The sequence below is a fragment of the Scyliorhinus torazame genome, chromosome 11 (assembly GCF_047496885.1).
Source record: "Scyliorhinus torazame isolate Kashiwa2021f chromosome 11, sScyTor2.1, whole genome shotgun sequence".
Lineage (NCBI taxonomy): Eukaryota > Metazoa > Chordata > Chondrichthyes > Carcharhiniformes > Scyliorhinidae > Scyliorhinus > Scyliorhinus torazame.
Window position 1 is genome coordinate 148,888,284 of NC_092717.1, and position 18,821 is coordinate 148,907,104.

The window sequence follows — 18,821 nt, forward strand, 5'->3', positions numbered from 1 at the left end:
AAAACACCCAAACCCTTTTCTTCCCGAACATCGCAACTTAACTCACAGAATTAAAAGACTGAAATTTTAAACAAGGCAAAGTAGAACACAGAACCATGTTTCTCTCCTCCCCGCCACTCCATCCTGCCCTCAAATTCAGCCCACCACAGTTAGAATTTAAGAGTCCTTAATCTCAGAGTCCTTGAGCCAGATTATTGTCTTTCATCAAAGTAACCACCTCTTCCGGAGAATTGAAGTACAGCTCCCGGTTCTCGTAGGTCACCCAAAGACGCGCCGGTTATAACAGTCTGAATTTAATGTCTTTCGCAAACAGGGTCGCCTTAACTTTGTTGAAACTTGCTCTCCTCTTTGCGAGTTCTGGTCCCCAGTCTTGGTACACCCGGATCTCTGATTCTTCCCACATGTACCATTTTGTCTGCCTGGACCACTTCATGATACGCTCCTTGTCGAGGAATCGATGTAGCCTCACCACCACGGCCCTCGGGGGCTCCCAACCCTGGGGCCTATGTACGAGCACCCTATGCGCCCGGTCCACCTCCGGCGGCTTGTCAAACACATCGGCCCCGATATCTCCTGCAACATCTTCCCCACATACGCTCCCGCATCTGATCCCTCCTTCTCCTCTGGCAGCCCGACGATTCGGATATTTTGCCTGCGAAACCGGTTCTCCAAGTCTTCCACTTTATCAAGCAGTCATTTCTGGCTGTCCTGTAGTATGTTAATTTCCAAAGCCATTGCAGTGGACTCCTCCTCTCGTTCAGTCGCCAGCTCCTGCAGCTTTAGGATCTCCTGTCCCTGGGTCGTCATTTTCTCCTCCACCCGGTCAACCACCTCCTTAATCGAGGCTATCATCTGGGTTACATCTTCTGTACACTCCTTGCGATGTCGGGCAAACATCTCATCCAGGTGCTCGACACCATAGAAAGCATCCTATCAGGCTGCATCACAGCCTGGTGTGGCAACTGCTCGGCCCAGGACCGCAAGAAACTTCAGAGAGTCGTGAACACCGCCCAGTCCATCACACGAACCTGCCTCCCATCCATTGACTCCATCTACACCTCCCGCTGCCTGGGGAAAGCGGGCAGTATAATCAAAGATCCCTCCCACCCGGCTTACTCACTCTTCCAACTTCTTCCATCGGGCAGGAGATACAGAAGTCTGAGAACACGCACGAACAGACTCAAAAACAGCTTCTTCCCCACTGTCACCAGACTCCTAAATGACCCTCTTATGGACTGATTTCATTAACACTACACCCTGTATGCTTCATCCGATGCCAGTGCTTTTGTAGATTCATTGTATATGTTGTGTTGCCCTATTATGTATTTTTCTTTTATTCCCTTTTCTTCTCATGTACTTAATGATCTGTTGAGCTGCTCGCAGAAAAATACTTTTCACTGTACCTCGGTACACGTGACAATAAACAAATCCAATCCAATCCAATCCCATTGACCAATCGACCAGTGAGCTGGCGTGGACACGCTTTGTCTCGTTACCATTGAGCTCGATGACCTCTGATTCTTGCTTTTACTCATCTTTTGGTTTCTCCTTTTTCAACTCTTATTTGGACACGATTTCATAAATTGAGTCTCACCTCCTTTTCCTCTCCCTTCGATCAACTTATGTTGAGAAATTTTCCGAAAAATCCGGCTTAAACACCATAAAAAAAAACACTAAGGGCGAGAGCTGCTGAATGTGCGACCGTTTATTCCATGGCCGCCACAAGATGTCCCTTGCAAAAACATCACTGTAGTTCAAAGTGCATTTAGACAGATGGTACCCCTGTTACATGAGAACTTCAGCAGAACTAAACCACAACAAACATTCCATCTCATTCATGTTGGTTGAAGGACACTACCTTGCAACAAGTGCTTTGGTGGTCCTTTCAGTGCACTTCCGGAAACATCTTTGAATGCTGACTTTTTATGGGAGTACAGATAACTCTGTGGGCATTTTATTAGCTGCAAAGTGAATTGGGTACTAAACAAACCAAAATCTATCTTGATGGATCTCTACCATTTCCCTGGATGGATAGGCCCATACTATGCCTAATATTTGGCAAAATAAGCTACTTATTTAAGTTACAGAGCTAACTGTCAGGCCACTTCACTCTGGTGTCAGAGAACGAACAACAATGAATGGGCTATCCTTCTCAAAACCAACGGCTGAGAGTTTTCCTCTGCTGGTCAAACAGATATTATAAAACAGAGCCTTCGGAGAAAACCAAAACGGCAAGACTGAATTTTCTTTCGAAATTCATTCCTTCGCCAGTTTTTGTATCCATACTGATCATTTATTTGCCTCAATACTGATACATGTAACATGACAAACAAAGCTTCTGAGAGGCATATACAGGTCCTCCTCTCAACAACCATCTCTACATTAGTTAAATCCTCAGGCTTTCTTACCTTAAGTCTATTTTAAGGGGTATATAATTCAAAACAATAGTGCACTCCAGGGGGAAGATAACAGCATAGCTGTAATGTCATTGGTCTAGTAATCCAGAGGCCCAGAATAATGCTCTGGAGACACGGATTCAAAGCCCATCACAGCAGCTGGTAGAATTTAAATTCACTTCATAAAATCTGGAATTTAAAGCTGGTCTCATTGATTGTTGCAAAACCTCATCAGGTTCACGAGTGTCTTGTTGGGAAAGACATTTGTCATTCTTACCTGGTCTACATGTGACTTCAGAGCGGGTTGACTTTTAACTGCCCTCTGAAATGGTTGAGCAAGTCACTCAGTTCAAGGGCAATTAGAGATGGGTAACAAATGCTGGCCTTGCCAGTGATGCCCACACCCATGAAAGAATAAAAAAAGTTCCTTTTACTCTCCAAAATAATACTTGTGACGAAGACAACCTTTAAGAAACCAAATCTACAATTTATTTCCAAGATTTTTGTCTTCATAACACAAAATATTATCAAAAAGAACAATCCTTATTCATTACTAAACAGAGTATTTTCCTTTAATGTGAAGTACCATTTTGTTTTTAAAACCTGATTTTTCAGAGTATTCTAGGTACGATGGCTTTTACTTCTGCCATCAGAAACAATGGCACTGAAGGATTTTGCGGAAAACCTTCCGCAAACATGATCCCAGCTCCTTGTTGCATGCTATATTAACTCAGCAACTTGCTCTCATGCCCACATGTCCATACTTGGCCTGCTGCAATGCTCCAATAAAGCTTGACGCAAACTGGAGGAACAGCATCTCATCTTCTGCTTGAGCACATTGCAGCCCTCGAGAATCAACATTGAGTTTGGCAGCTTTAGATTATGACCTTTTTCCTCCATCTTAAACCCCCTTTTTAAAATATCCGATCCATGTATGGCCTCAATGCAATCCCTGCTCAGCCATCTGTCTTTAGGACTTAAAGTTGCTACATGGTGTTGCAATTTCTCACAGCTGACCTTAAAATCTAACACATTCTCCCTCTTATCAGTTCTGATTAAGAATCAAATGGACTCAAAGCAATGATTCTGTTTTCGCTCCTTACAGATGCTGCCAGATCTGTTGAGTTTTTCCAGCAACCTCTGCACAGCTGGCCTTAAAATCTAACACATTCTCCCTCCTATCAGTTTTGATTAAGAATCAAATGGACTCAAAGCAATGATTCTGTTTTCACTCCTTACAGATGCTGCCAGATCTGCAGAGTTTTTTCAGCAACCTCTGTTCTCGTTTCCGATTCCAATGTCCGCAGTATTTTTCTTATTTTGGCACTGAAGGGTTGTTGTTCAACAAATTACAGACAGAACTGAAGTTACATTTTCATACAAATCAGGCTCACTAACTCATTAAGTATCCAGGTCCTCCAAAGATGTTACATCCTATCTGTGAGACTGTCTATGCAGGCTTGAATGATTGGAATGCATTTGCCTCTCTTTGAAGTGGTTGATGTTTGTAAACATTGGGGTTTCAGCACTTAGAGTCACATATCCATGAAGGGAGATGAATGAATCAAGGCTGCATCTATTTTGTGGAAGCTGTCAATCACAGCCCAGGACTAGAAATGAATGAATGGCTTGCAGCTACAGAACCTATGTGGTTTAAACACAAGCCACAGTTGTTCTCTTTCCGGGAACATGGCAGTTCCAGATAAATGTTACAATTGTAATTTCTGTCACTGCCCCTGTCTGGACTGCTCTCTGGCTTCCAGACACAGGTCCCTGAGGGGTCTCCCTCTTAAGGGGATCTCCCTCTTAAGGGGATCTCCCTCTTAAGGGGATCTCTGGGGGTGGCCGTGTGTTGGGGGGGGGGGGGGGAAGAGAGAATGTCTGGTAGCAGAGGATGGGCGGGTCATGTGTTGTGAGGACAGGTGAAAAGGGTGTCCCTCGGGTGGACTTTGGGGGCAACTCCCTTCAGGAGTTACCCCTTTGGCCCACCATGAGGTTCACCACACCTGCCTCACATTTGGTGAGACCTGTTGTGATTCCTGCCCATGAGATTCCCGACCCAGAGGACTGGAGAATCAGGGAGGGCCAGAGAATAGAGTGCTGTGCCGTGAAGCGGATGCAAATGGGTCATTAAGGCTCACTTGCATTCATTTATATCCTCTCGCTGGCTCGCAGCGGGGTGGGGTAGGAGCACCCCCCCCGGCACCAATGCCGATTTCCGCTGGACGCCTGATTTTCCATCCCATCCTGAAACGCGATTTGGGACCAGGGACGGTAAAAGGATCTTTGCAAACTTGATGATTCAGGTGAAAGCTCACAATTTTCTCTCTTTCATATATGTTCCCTCCGATCTAGTATCTCCCACCATCAAAATTGTAGCTCATCCAATGCATCTACACCCCACTCAGGAGCATTACACCAAAAGCAGTTAGATGTACATAGGCATTTGAATGGCTAATCACACAGCACTGAAAATATTGGGCTGCACATGTCTGGAAAATAATGACATGTTAATAATGCACACCATTATTAATGAGCAAATCAGTAAGCAACTTCAGGGGATTAAGCGATACATCATGAGTTTGAATCTCCAGAACTTGCTGGTTTATTTATGCTGCTTCATTATTTGCTTTGTGCTGATGGAAAATTGCCGTTAACCTGCTTTTTTATTTGAATTTGAACATTAATGAACCATTAAATTCACCTCAAAATGTTGTGCCTGGTAATTGAGAGAATAAAGGCTTTTTTAACAACTAGCTAATTGCTAATGCAATGGCAATCAACTTCGACCCAGGAAGGAAACAATTTAAACTGTCCAATCTTTTTTCTGCATGTAGTCAATTGCTTAGAAATTTTATAACCGATATTACATTTCTGAGCTGTATTTATTTTCTTTGTCATTCAAATGTTTCTTTCTATCTTTATATTTCTCTTTTTGCCCCTAATTTAACTCTTCATTCACCAAACCAACCATATCCTCCTTCTACCTGATCACTGTTACTTTTTCAACTATCTCAATTTTTAAATCTTATTGATTAAGTAAGATGCACTGCTGGTTCCACTGTTAACTAAGGTCCCACATTCCTTATCGCCCATGATCCAAGTTATGGCATAAATGTTTTCAAGCTGAAGGGGACAAGGAAAAGTCTAATTAATCCATTAAAATCCAGCCCACAACTTTTGGATGGACAATGACAAAAGCAGTGAGATTGGGTCATTGAATATATGTAAGGCTGAGTTAAACATAATTTTGATCAAAGGAACCAAGGGTTATAGGGAACAGGCAGGAAAGTGGATTTGAGGCTACAAACAGATTAGTCGTGATTTTATTGAATGACGGAGCAGGTTCATTGGGCTGAATGACCTACTCCTGTTCTGATTTCCTCTGACCTTTAAAGTTTCAATACAACCATAATAGCGGCAATGACAATATCAGACTTTTCCTTGGGTGCCATGCTTAGTCATCCTTTCTACTTCATCAAAGAAACTCCCTTCTACTGTTGGACAGAGAACAAATGCTGGTCACACCACGAAAAGTTACCAGGACTTCTAATCTCTTACCCCCACCTCCCAAAAAGAATTTTGAGTTCTTCTCCAACCAAGAAGACATTTATATAGACCCAGCTATTGACAATCTATATTAATGACTTGGATACAGGGATAGCGGGTTCTATATCCAAATTTGCAGATGACACAAAAATAGGTGGGACAGCAAGTTGCAATGAGGAAATAAGAACCTTCCAAATGGATAGAGATAGGTTAGGAGAGTGGGCCAAAATGTGGGAGAACGAGTTTAATGTGGATAAGTGTGAGGTCATGCATTTTGGTCGAAAAAATGGAAAGGCAACATTATCTAAATGGGGGGAGACTTTGGGGTGCTGCAGAGGTTTCTGGGTGTCCTCGTGCATGAATCACAGAAAACAAGCATGCAAGTGCAGCAGATAATAGGGAAAGCAAAAGGAATTGAGTATAAAGGTAAGTGTATTATCGGCGGTTTACGGGGCTATGTATAGAACATAGAACATAGAAAATACAGCACAGAACAGGCCCTTCGGCCCACGATGTTGTGCGAACCTTTGTCCGAGATTAATCATAGATTATCATGGAATTTACAGTGCAGAAGGAGGCCATTCGGCCTATCGAGTCTGCACCGGCTCTTGGAAAGAGCACCCTACCCGAGGTCAACACCTCCACCCTATCCCCATAACCCAGTAACCCCACCCAACACTAAGGGCAATTTTGGACACTAAGGGCAATATATCATGGCCAATCCACCTAACCTGCACATCTTTGGACTGTGGGAGGAAACCGGAGCACCCGGAGGAAACCCACGCACACATGGGGAGGATGTGTAGACTCCGCACAGACAGTGACCCAAGCCGGAATCGAACCTGGGACCCCAGAGCTGTGAAGCAATTATGCTATCCACAATGCTACCGTGCTGCCCTTAAGAACAAATTAATCTACACTATAGCATTCTACCGTAATCCATGTACCTGTCCAATAGCTGCTTGAAGGTCCCTAATATTTCCGAATCAACTACTTCCACAGGCAGTGCATTCCATGCCCGCACTACTCTCTGGGTAAAGAACCTACCTCTGACATCCCCCCTATATCTTCCACCATTCACCTTAAATTTATGTCCCCTTGTAATGGTTTGTTCCACCCGGGGAAAAGGTCTCGGACTGTCTACTCTATCTATTCCCCTGATCATCTTATAAACCTCTATCAAGTCGCCCCTCATCCTTCTCCGTTCTAATGAGAAAAGGCCTCGCACCCGCAACCTTTCCTCTTAAGACCTACTCTCCATTCCAGGCAACATCCTGGTAAATCTCCTTTGCACCTTTTCCAAAGCTTCCACATCCTTCCTAAAATGAGGCGACCAGAACTGTACACAGTACTCCAAATGTGGCCTTACCAAAGTTTTGTACATCTGCATCATCACCTCTCGGCTCTTAAATTCAATCCCTTTGTTCATGAACGCTAGCACACCACAGGCCTTCCTCACAGCTCTATCCACTTGAGTGGCAACTTTCAAAGATGTATGAACATACACCCCAAGATCTCTCTGCTCCTCCACATTGCCAAGAACACTACCGTTAACCCTGTATTCCGCATTCATATTTGTCCTTCCAAAATGGACAACCTCACACTTTTCAGGGTTAAACTCCATCTGCCACTTCTCAGCCCAGCTCTGCATCCTATCTGTGTCTCTTTGCAGCCGACAACAGCCCTCCTCACTATTCACAACTCCACCAATCTTCGTATCGTCTGCAAATTTACTGACCCACCCTTCAACTTCCTCATCCAAGCCATTAATGAAAATCACAAACAGCAGAGGACCCAGAACTGATCCCTGCGGTACGCCACTGGTAACTGGGATCCAGGCTGAATATTTGCCATCCACCACCACTCTCTGACTTCTATCGGTTAGCCAGTTCGTTATCCAACTGGCCAAATTTCCCACTATCCCATGCCTCCTTACTTTCTGCATAAGCCTACCATGGGGAACCTTATCAAATGCCTTTTTAAAACCCATGTACACTACATCCACTGCATTACCTTCATCCACATGCTTGGTCACCTCCTCAAGGAATTCAATAAGACTTGTAAGGCAAGACCTACCCCTCACAAATCCGTGTTGACTATCCCTAATCAAGCAGTGTTTTTCCAGATGCTCAGAAATCCTATCCTTCAGTACCCTTTCCATTACTTTGCCTACCACCGAAGTAAGACTAACTGGCCTGTAATTCCCAGGGTTATCCCTAGTCCCTTTTTTGAACAGGGGCACGACATTCACCACTCTCCAATCCCCTGGTACCACCCCTGTTGACAGTGAGGACGAAAAAATCATTGCCAACGGCTCTGCAATTTCATCTCTTGCTTCCCATAGTCCTTGGATATATCCCGTCAGGCCCGGGGGACTTGTCTATCCTCACGTTTTTCAAAATGCCCAACACATCTTCCTTCCTAACAAGTATTTCCTCAAGCTTATCAGTCTGTTTCACACTGTCCTCTCCAACAATATGGCCCCTCTCATTTGTAAATACAGAAGAAAAGTACTCGTTCAAGACCTCTCCTAGCTCTTCAGACTCAATACACAATCTCCCGCTACTGTCCTTGATCGGACCTACCCTCGCTCTAGTCATTCTCATATTTCTCACATATGTGTAAAAGGCCTTGGGGTTTTCCTTGATCCTACCCGCCAAAGATTGTTCATGCCCTCTCTTAGCTCTCCTAATCCCTTTCTTCAGTTCCCTCCTGGCTATCTTGTATCCCTCCAGCGCCCTGTCTGAACCTTGTTTCCTCAGCCTTACATAAGTCTCCTTCTTCCTCTTAACAAGGCATTCAACCTCTCTTGTCAACCATGGTTCCCTCACTCGACCATCTCTTCCCTGCCTAACAGGGACATACATATCAAGGACACGTAGTACCTGTTCCTTGAACAAGTTCCACATTTCACTTGTGTCCTTCCCTGACAGCCTATGTTCCCAACTTATGCACTTCAGTTCTTATCTGACAGCATCGTATTTACCCTTCCGCCAATTGTAAACGTTGCCCTGTTGCACGCACCTATCCCTCTCCATGACTAAAGTGAAAGTCACAGAATTGTGCTCACTATCTCCAAAATGCTCCCCCACTAACAAATCTATCACTTGCCCTGGTTCATTACCAAGTACCAAATCCAATATAGCCTCCCCTCTGGTCGGACAATCTACATTCTGTGTTAGAAAAGCTTCCTGGACACACATCTTCCTCCACATCTCTGCTACTATTGGGGGCCTACAGAAAACTCCGAACAAGGTGACTGCTCCTTTACTATTTCTGACTTCAACCCATACTATCTCAGTAGGCATATACTCCTCGAACTGCCAACTGCAGCTGTTATACTATCTCTAATTAACAATGCCACCCCCCCACCTCTTTTACCACCCTCCCTAATCTTATTGAAACATCTATAACCAGGGACTTCCAACAACCATTTCTGCCCCTCTTCTATCCAAGTTTCCGTGATGGCCACCACATCGTAGTCCCAAGTACTGATCCATGCCTTAAGTTAACCCACCTTATTCCTGATGCTTCTTGCATTGAAGTACACACACTTGAATCCATCTCCGTGCCTGCAAGTACTCTCCTTTGTCAGTGTTCCCTTCCCCACCTCCTCACTGCATGCTTTGGCGTCCTGAATATCGGCTACCTTAGTTGCTGGACTACAAATCCGGTTCCCATTTCCCTGCCAAATTAGTTTAAATCCTCCTGAAGAGTACTAGAAAACCTCCCTCCCAGGATATTGGTGCCCCTCTGGTTCAGATGCAACCCGTCCTGCTTGTACAGGTCCCACCTTCCCCAGAATGCGCTCCAATTATCCAAATACCTGAAGCCCTCCCTCCTACACCATTCCTGCAGCCACGTGTTCAACTGCACTCTCTCCCTATTCCTAGCCTCGCTATCACGTGGCACCGGCAACAAACCAGAGATGACAACTCTGTCTGTCCTGGCTTTTAACTTCCAGCCTAACTCCCTAAACTCGTTTATTTCCTCCACACCCCTTTTCCTACCTACATCATTGGTACCAAAGTGCACCACAACCTCTGGCTCCTCTCCCTCCCCCTTAAGAATCCTGAAGACACGAGCCGAAATATCCCTGGCCCTGGCACCCGGGAGGCAACATACCTTCCGGGAGTCTCGCACGCGACCACAGAATCTCCTATCTATTCCCCTAACCATTGAATCTCCTACTACTATTGCTTTTCTATTCTCCCCCTTTCCCTTCTGAGCCCCAGAGCCAGACTCAGTGCCAGAGACCTGGCCGCTAGGGCCTTCCCCTGGTAGATCATCCCCCCAACAGCATCCAAACGGTATACTTGTTTTGAAGGGGAACGGCCACAAGGGATCCCTGCACTATCTGCCTGTTTGCTTTCTTTCCCCTGACTGTAACCCAGCTACTCTTGTCCTGTACCTTGGGTGTGGTTACCTCTCTGTACCTCTCTGTAACTCTCACCCCCTCTGCCTCCCGGATGATCCGAAGTTCATCTAGCTCCAGCTCCAGTTCCCTAACACGGTCTTTGAGGAGCTGGAGTTGGATGCAGTTCCCGCAGGTATAGTCAGCGGGGACACTGGTGGTATCCCTCACCACCCACATCCTCCAGGAGGAGCATGCAACTGGCCTAGCCTCCATCCCCTCTTACCTTACAGAACATAGCTTCCCTGTGGACCAACTGGACCTCCGCTCTCCGACTCTGCTCCCAGTCAGCTGCACTCTCTGTAAACTCCTGGCTCCCTTCTCGATCTTTGCGGAAATGAAAGGAGCACCTTACTCCCTCCTCACCACCTCCCTCAGTCACCAAACTCTCACTATAGCACTCAAATGCACCAAATTCAGCACTCCCTCAGTCACCAAACTCTCACTGTAGCACTCAAATGCACCAAATTCAGCACTCCCTCAGCCACCAAACTCTCACTATAGCACTCAAATGCACCAAATTTAGCACTCCCTCAGTCACCAAACTCTCACTATAGCACTCAAATGCACCAAATTCAGCACTCAGTGCAAACAACGTCTGCACTGTAGGGGGATCACATTTATACTGTGAATCTAGCCTCTGAAAACTGGCCTAATCCAATTAACTAATTAACAAGCTCCAGCTGCAAGTACCTACAAGTAGAACCTTTGTTCAAAGCTAATTGAAAATTCACCTTCTAAACCAAACAGCAACTTTTAAGTTCATTAACTAAATAAAAGAAAGACTGGACTTTAGATAAAAATGAAGCCTTTATATCCCTCAGTCACCAAACTCTCACTATAGCACTCAAATGCACCAAATTCAGCACTCAGTGTATCGGCGGTTTACGGGGCTACTTTGGAGGAGAAGGCGCCGCTAGAAGGGATCAAGGCAAAGTGGGAGGAAGAGTTGAGAGAGGATATGGAGGGTACGAGACGTCATAATCTTAGATTAAGAGGTAGCAAATTTAAAACAGATTTGAGGAAAAACTACTTCTGCCAAAGGGTTGTGAATCTGTGGAATTCGCTACCCCAGAGTGCGGTGGATGCCGGGACAGTGAGTAAATTTAAGGAGGAGTTAAAAAGATTTTTAATTGGTAATGGGTTGAAGGGTGATGGAGAACAGGCAGGACGGTGGAGTTGAGGCCAGGATGGGATCAGCCATGATCACATTGAGGGTGTTAGGCTCGGGAGGCTAAATTGCCTCCTCCCACTCCTAGGTCATGTGTCCGAGGGAGAAGATGCTCTGGCTGATTTCGCAATCCAGCTCTTGGCCTGTAACATTGTAGGGAGCAGATGAGGAACATATCAGCCATGATAGAATGGCAGAGCAGACTCAATAGGCCGAATGACCTAATTCTGCTCCTACATCTTATGAACTTATATCATAAACATCTTCATCATCCATACCTCCAATGTCCTATCCACAAGCTGGCTTTTACAGCAATAACCTCCTCCAGAAACTTGGACCTCCTTCCCAACAGAACTCAAAATCTACCTTCTGCAACCTGTCCTCAAATTCCCCACATCAAAAATAAAATCACTGCCCACATCTGAAACACTGCATATCCAATAGCAAGATGGAATTAGCACGTGCCAACTCCCAATAAGAAAATCAGCCCGGCCCAAAATCAGCCACCCTCCTATTCCTTGTCCGTTGCCCTCTCTTTAAACATCAGTACCCCTCTCCCTCAATGTCCTGCTCTTTCTACTCTCCATGCACAATTGCAAAGAAAAACCACCCTGGCTCATTGCACTCCATCCAAGTGAGAGCTGAGTGCCATCCACTCTGCCCAATTCCTTCTCCTCCCCATTCTCCTCATATTCCTATTGCTTGCTTACTTTCCCCTCAACTTGGAACCCCTTCCCTCCCCAGCCCATTGAGCCTCTTCTCCGTGCCACCTGGGTCCAGTTCTTGTCCACCTTCTAGTCCTGTTCTACCTTATTCCTACTCTTGGTTTGGCCTCATTATGTGCAACTGCCTGAAACAGTTCATCTTTAATACTTCACTCTGATTACCTCCCAGACATCAGATTCCAAGGTTTAAAAGTGTAAGTATCTCGTATTTGAAATTTGAAAGTATGTCTTAAGTATCCTGTTAGATTCAGTGCCACTGGTCACTCCCATGACTGGACCCCACTTCTTATGTACAGGAAGGTGTCCTTACAACCGACACACCCTCTAATTTATCTTTTGGAGTGTGCGGGTGATGTATTTAAGTGCTCGGATCCATTAATTTTTTGTGCAGCCATTCTTGCGCGATAATGTAAAGAGGCCAACTTGCCCAACGGCCATGCAGTTTAGAGGGAACATTACTCACAGCCTAATATTTAATTATTTGATCGCACACCCGGAGATCTGAACTGGACATTGTCCATTTCGTTTATACGCTCAACTATGATTTACCAATATTTTATCAAGCAGACAAAAAGCACCATTATGAAGTTAGGTCCAATATAAATGGTTTGTTACAATTCTGAGGTTCATGAGATTAGTATGTTTTGGCACTGTATCTTTCAGTTTAAGGAAAATAAAGGAATCGTGTGGCCTGTTATAGTTTGCCTGGCAGTCAGCTTGGGTGGTCTGATTGTTAGAGATCAAAGAATGGCTTAGGTTATTTTATTGAGAAGAGGGTGCAAGGTATTTACGCTTGGAGACAACGGCAGCAGTCTCCAAGTTTACTATAAGTAGACCCCAAGCTCCGAAAGTTCCAGAAAGATGGTGTGTATCCAATTGTAGACAGTTGTGCTGTTTGGGCATCCGGTGGCGACATGTAGGGGAGAGGCCGCACATGAGGTGGCTCCCGCCAGATAACTTTATTTAAGCCCTCTTTGCTCAAGTTTTGTATGAAATTTGGGCTCAAGTTTGTTTTTATTGATGGGTTAAGTATCCCACACTATGGGGATTACCAATAGACACCGGACCAGACAGCAGAAAAAGAAAGAACCAGCATGGAATTTGGAAGCTTTGAGAGCCCTGTCTGGAAAATAAAATGGCGGCGGCTGCTGCAGTATCAGGGCCCACTCCACTAAATGTTGAGCTCTTAGTGGTGGAGCTACAGAAATTATGCTGGGAAGTCTTGGGGGATCATGAGAAAACAATTGAGGCGGCGGTATCCTCGATTCGAGCAGCCTTTGCTAAGGTGGATGAGGTGGTGAAGATGCAGGGTGTGGAGCTGAACGAGGTTGGGTAGCGCTGTCCAGGCAGAGTGTATGGGGAGATGGCCCGGGTGGCAGCCGATAACAAAGTATTAAAGGCCAAGGTGGACGACTTGGAAAATTGGTCCTGCAAACAGAACCTCAGGGTAGCTGGGTTGCTGGAGGGTCTGGAGGGCCCTTGGCTGTCAAGGTACAAGTCACAGTTGTTTTAGATGATGGTGGAGAAGGGGGAAATAGTGACACATCCCAAGTTGAATCTTACCCACAAGTTGTTGAGGTAGAAGACACGTGCATGTATACCTCCATGTGCAATCATCGTGCGCTTCTACAGCTTTCAGGACAAAGAAAGAATTTTACAGTGGGCAAAGAATCATAGGAGCTATATATGAGACGGCCATGTGGGATAATTTATCAAGATGTTGGAGGGGAGCTGGCTAAGAGGTGTGCTGCATTTAATAAGGCCAAGGCTATGTTGTATCACAGTAAGGTTCGATTTGGTGTGGTTTACAGATTACTTTGAGACTCCAGAGGAGGCTGAAGCTATTGTGAAGAGAAACCAACTGGGGTTGCGATAAAACATATTTTGTATTGGTTGGGTGATATTTTATGGGAGGCAGGTGGGTGATTTCTGGTATTTGATGGGGGGCTTATTGGGCGGTTTTGGAGTTTTTTCTTAATGGGGAATTTTAATGTGCGGGTTGGAGGGATGGGGTGATTATTGTTCATGGTTCTTTCTGTGTTTCTTTTCTTTCCCCTTTGAGGATAATAAAGCAGGTTTTGGGCAGGGGCTGGTTGGTGTTTGGGAATTTTGACGATTAGTACTCTGTGTGGGAGCCACTACGCGAGCTAAGATAGTTAGTTAATGAGTGCAAAAGAATGGGGATAGCTGCAGCTCATATGGTGCGGGGGCTTTTAAGTGTGAGCTCAGAGGTTTGGTTTTTGTTATGGGTGGGGTTTGGGGACAGCTCCGAATGCGAGTGATTCCAAACAAACCTGTTGGACTTTAACCTGGTGTTGTAAGACTTCTTATTGTTCACGGAAGAAGACACAAATAACTTGCCAGAAATCAAGGGTCAAGTGAGTAACCCCACAAGTTAAAAAAGGACGGAGGGAGCAAACAGAGTATCATAGATCAGTTAGCAATAGGGAAAATGCTAGAGTCTATCATATAGCAGGACAGGGACAGTTAGAAAATACCAACTGGATTACAAAGTCAATGTGGATTTATGAAAGGGAAATTATGTTTGACCAACCTACTGGAGGTTTTTGAAGATATAACAAGTAGAATAGATAAGAGTGAAGCAGTGGATGTGGTGTATTTTGATTTTCAGAAAGCTTTTGATAAAGTCCCACAGAAGAGGTTAGTGTGCAAAATTGAAGCACATCGCATTGAAGATAATATATTGGCATGGATTGAGAATTGGTTAGCAGGCAGGAAATAGAGAGTAGGAATAAATGGGTCTTTTTCAGAGTGGCAAGGAACATAAAGGATGTAGTGGGGTACCGCAGGGATCAGTGCTTGGGCCCCAGCTATTCACAATCTATATCAATGATTTGGATGCGAACCAAATGTAATATTTCCAAATTTGCTGATGACACAAAGCTCGATGGGAAAGTGAGTGGTGAGGAGGTTGTAAAGAAGTTTCAAGGTGATTTAGACGAGTTGTGTGTGTGGGCAAATACATGGTAAATGTAGAATACGTGGATAAGTATGAAGTTAATCTCTTCAGTAGGAAAAGTCAGAATGACAGATATTATTTAAATTCTGATAGATTAAGAAACCTTGATATACGAAAGGGCCTGGTTGTCCTTGTACACCAATCACTGAAAGCAGGTGCAGCAAGCTGTTAAGACAGCAAATGCTATGTTGGCCTTCATTGCAAGAGGATTTGAGTATAGGAACAAGGATGTCTTCTTGCCACAGAAGGACAGCAGTGAAGATTCACCGGCCTGATACCTGGGATGACAAGATGATTGTATGAGGAGAGATTGGATCCACTAGGCTTGTATTAACTCAAGTTTAGAATGATGTGGAGATGCCGGCGTTGGGCTGGGGTGAGCACAGTAAGAAGTCTTACAACACCAGATTAAAGTCCAACAGGTTTGTTTCAAATCACTAGCTTTCGGAGCACTGCTCCTTCCTCAGGTGAATGAAGTCCAAACCTGTTGGACTTTAACCTGGTGTTGTAAGACTTCTTACCAAGTTTAGAATGAAAGGGGATCTCAATGAAATGTACGAAATTCTGACAGGGCTGGACAGAGGGACGATGTTCCCCCTGGTTTAGGGATACAGAACAAGGGGGTCACAGTCTCAGGATACAGGATGGGCCACTGAGGCGAGGAGAAATTTCTTCACTCAAATGATGTTGAACCTGTTGAAATATCTTCCGCAGAAGGCTGCGGAGGCCAAGTTACTGAATATATAAAGAAGGACGAAATAGATTTCGAGGCTCTAAAATCTAGAATGGCTATGGGGTGCGGGGATGGCACGGAGATCGAGGGTCAGCCATGTTCAGATTGAATCGCAGAGCAGACTTGAAGGGCCAGATAGCCTACTCCTGGTCCCATTTTCTATGTTTCTATATCACTACACCACCACCCCCTAAGAGGCGAGGTCAGAGAGTTCAATGGTGAGGGTGTATGACGGCAAGACCAGAGGGCTCAGTCAGGCGGTCCAAGGCTCTGAGACTGGGGTTGAGGGAGTAGAACAGACCCTGGGACTTCGCAAGGGTAGGGAGGAAGTATATAGTTCCTGAGACTGGCTGGTGAGCTGTTGAGAGGGCAGGGAAAGAAGTATAGATCCTCAGACTGGGAGGGGAGGGGCAGTACAGACCCTGAGACTTAGGGGACGGAATGTAGATAGTGAGACTAAAATTAAGAGTTGATGGGGATCTGTTGATGCTCTCAAGCATGTATAGTAGAAAGATTTTTGGGACGATACAAAATGAATAAATTGAGTTTTATTAATTTTATTGTATTATTCAATGCTGGCTGCTGAGTGCCCTTGATGCTTTTGAATATCCTTTGCCATTTTATCACATTTAACGTCAAAGATGGCAAGAAAACTGTTGACTGCATAAAAAACTCAGTCCGTCAGAACATTTGATGCTGACTGATCGGTGGACTTTTTTTGAACGCATAAATGATGTCAAAATCTTTGGGTGGAGAATTACAAAGAGAAAGAGGGGTGGCATTGCCTTCCCTACCTCTCCTTTTGTTGAATCAACCATATTCTTCTTGTGTCTTTAAAACCTGCAAGTATCAAACATATTGCCACCTCACACATGATAAGTATATTTTCCCTTATCATTTGGAAAATTGACAAACTCAGCTCACAGTTTTAACCACATTCAATTTTGGGGACATATGATGTCTCAGAGTAGCTGACTCCTGACTCAATTTCACATCAATGATTTGACTGCTGTTGGCAGTGCTTGTAATCTAGCTCTTTCTGTGGCCAGAAGTTTAATGCCAAGTGATTCAATTTGGTACAGAAAGTCTGTTCAACAAAACATGCATACTGTGTCCAAGAGAAGGCTTAAAGCAAAAAGACAGTATGACCGACTATTGGAAGGACTGTATCAATCTAGAGGACTTCTTACTAAAACTGCTGTCGACTGAAGCAATCTCACTTCAATTACTGAATCTTAAGGCAGCCAATACAATTATGGATATTCAACAACTGCAGCTTGAAATATCTTTTATGCAAGGTGGTCGGATTGTGTAGTAAACTTGCTACTTTGGCTACCATCGTTGCTAACAAGAATTATTTGTGTTAAAGCTCATTCATATACAAGAAAAAGAAAGGACAAAAAAATCAATTGCAAGTGTGAGCTATAAATTTTTTTAATAGAAAAAAAACTTCCCTACTGGAGGATTACCAAGAAAGTATAAAAGGGAATGTGATGAAAGAAAATCAATTAAGCTTATCAGAGAGATGTATATAGTGCATAGTGAAGCAGGATAAAAATAGAAGTTGGCCACAGGCACATGAAGGCAATTGCGTATTCATAGAGAAGCTTAACATTTTTATTGGATCTCCAATTATGCTCGAGGATAAAGGGAAAAAAAACTCCTCACTCCACTGAAAAAACAAAGCCCATTATTATGTCTCAGGTAGTAGACAAAGGTGTCCACAAAATATAACTGACTGGACAACATTGTGTAGGCATAATCTTTGAGACAAGTCCAAAACTCCTACTCAATACTTAGCATTTCAGAAGGCGTAACCAAAAGGTTGTTCTTAGCCGTTACTTGTTACAGGGACTTGTAATTATATTTTTGCTTAATTAAGGATGCTTCTGGAGTAGCATTGAAACAATTCCGAGACAGGTGCACACCACTGGTCCATCTCACCAACTATCTTTTTTTTTTTAAGATTATCTTAATGTATTTCTAAATCTAAAAATTGTTAATCCTATCGGATGACCAGAACTTGTGCACACTTTTTCTTTTTTTTTAAATAAATTTTGAGTATCCAATTATTTTTTCTCAAATTAAGGGGCAATTTAGCGTGGCCAATCCACCTAACCTGCACATCTTTGCGTTGTGGGGGTGAAACCCACGCTGACAAGGGAAGAATGTGCAAACTCCACATGGGCAGTGACCCAGGGCTGGGATTCGAACCCGGGTCCTCAGTGGCGCAGTCCCAGTGATAGCCACTGCGCCACAAGCCACCCTGTACACACTTTTTCTGACCCCCATTATAGGTTCCGAGCCCAGATGTTTGCTGCCTGCTTGTCAGAACTGTCACTTTTTTTTCAAATGCAAATGATTTTGCCTACCATTTCCCAATTTCTTTAGTCATCCCTAATTTGGTACTCATTCTTAAATTTGACAGCGAGAAAGGTACTTGAGGCATTCTCGTAATCCGACATAAATTTAAATACTATCAATTCACCCAATAATCCCACATAATCTTAAATACTTTTATCAATTCACCCGTAGTCCTTTCTTTTCATGAGAAAAGTTCCAAGATAGCCAATTTGTTCTTATTGTTCTGTCCCTTTAAATCTGGAATTAATATAATCGTCCTAATTCCCAGTGCCAACAATGGGAAGAGGCTATAACTAGTGAAGTGTTGCAATGATCAAGTGCTGGGGCCACAGCAATTTACATTTGTATTGAATACTTAGATGAAAAGACAAAGAATAATGTTCCCAAATTTGCTGATGATACAATGTTAGGTAGGAATGTAAGCTATGAGGAAGACAGGAAGAAATTGCAGAGATATAGACAGGTTAACTGAGCGGGCAACAAGGTGGG

General features: G+C 44.1%; 1 protein-coding gene across 6 annotated transcripts in view; it reads right to left on the minus strand.

Moving 5' to 3' along the window:
• Positions 1–18,821, minus strand: part of trappc9 (trafficking protein particle complex subunit 9) — a 1,142,468-nt gene that overhangs the window by 556,020 nt on the left and 567,627 nt on the right. The window lies entirely within an intron of this gene.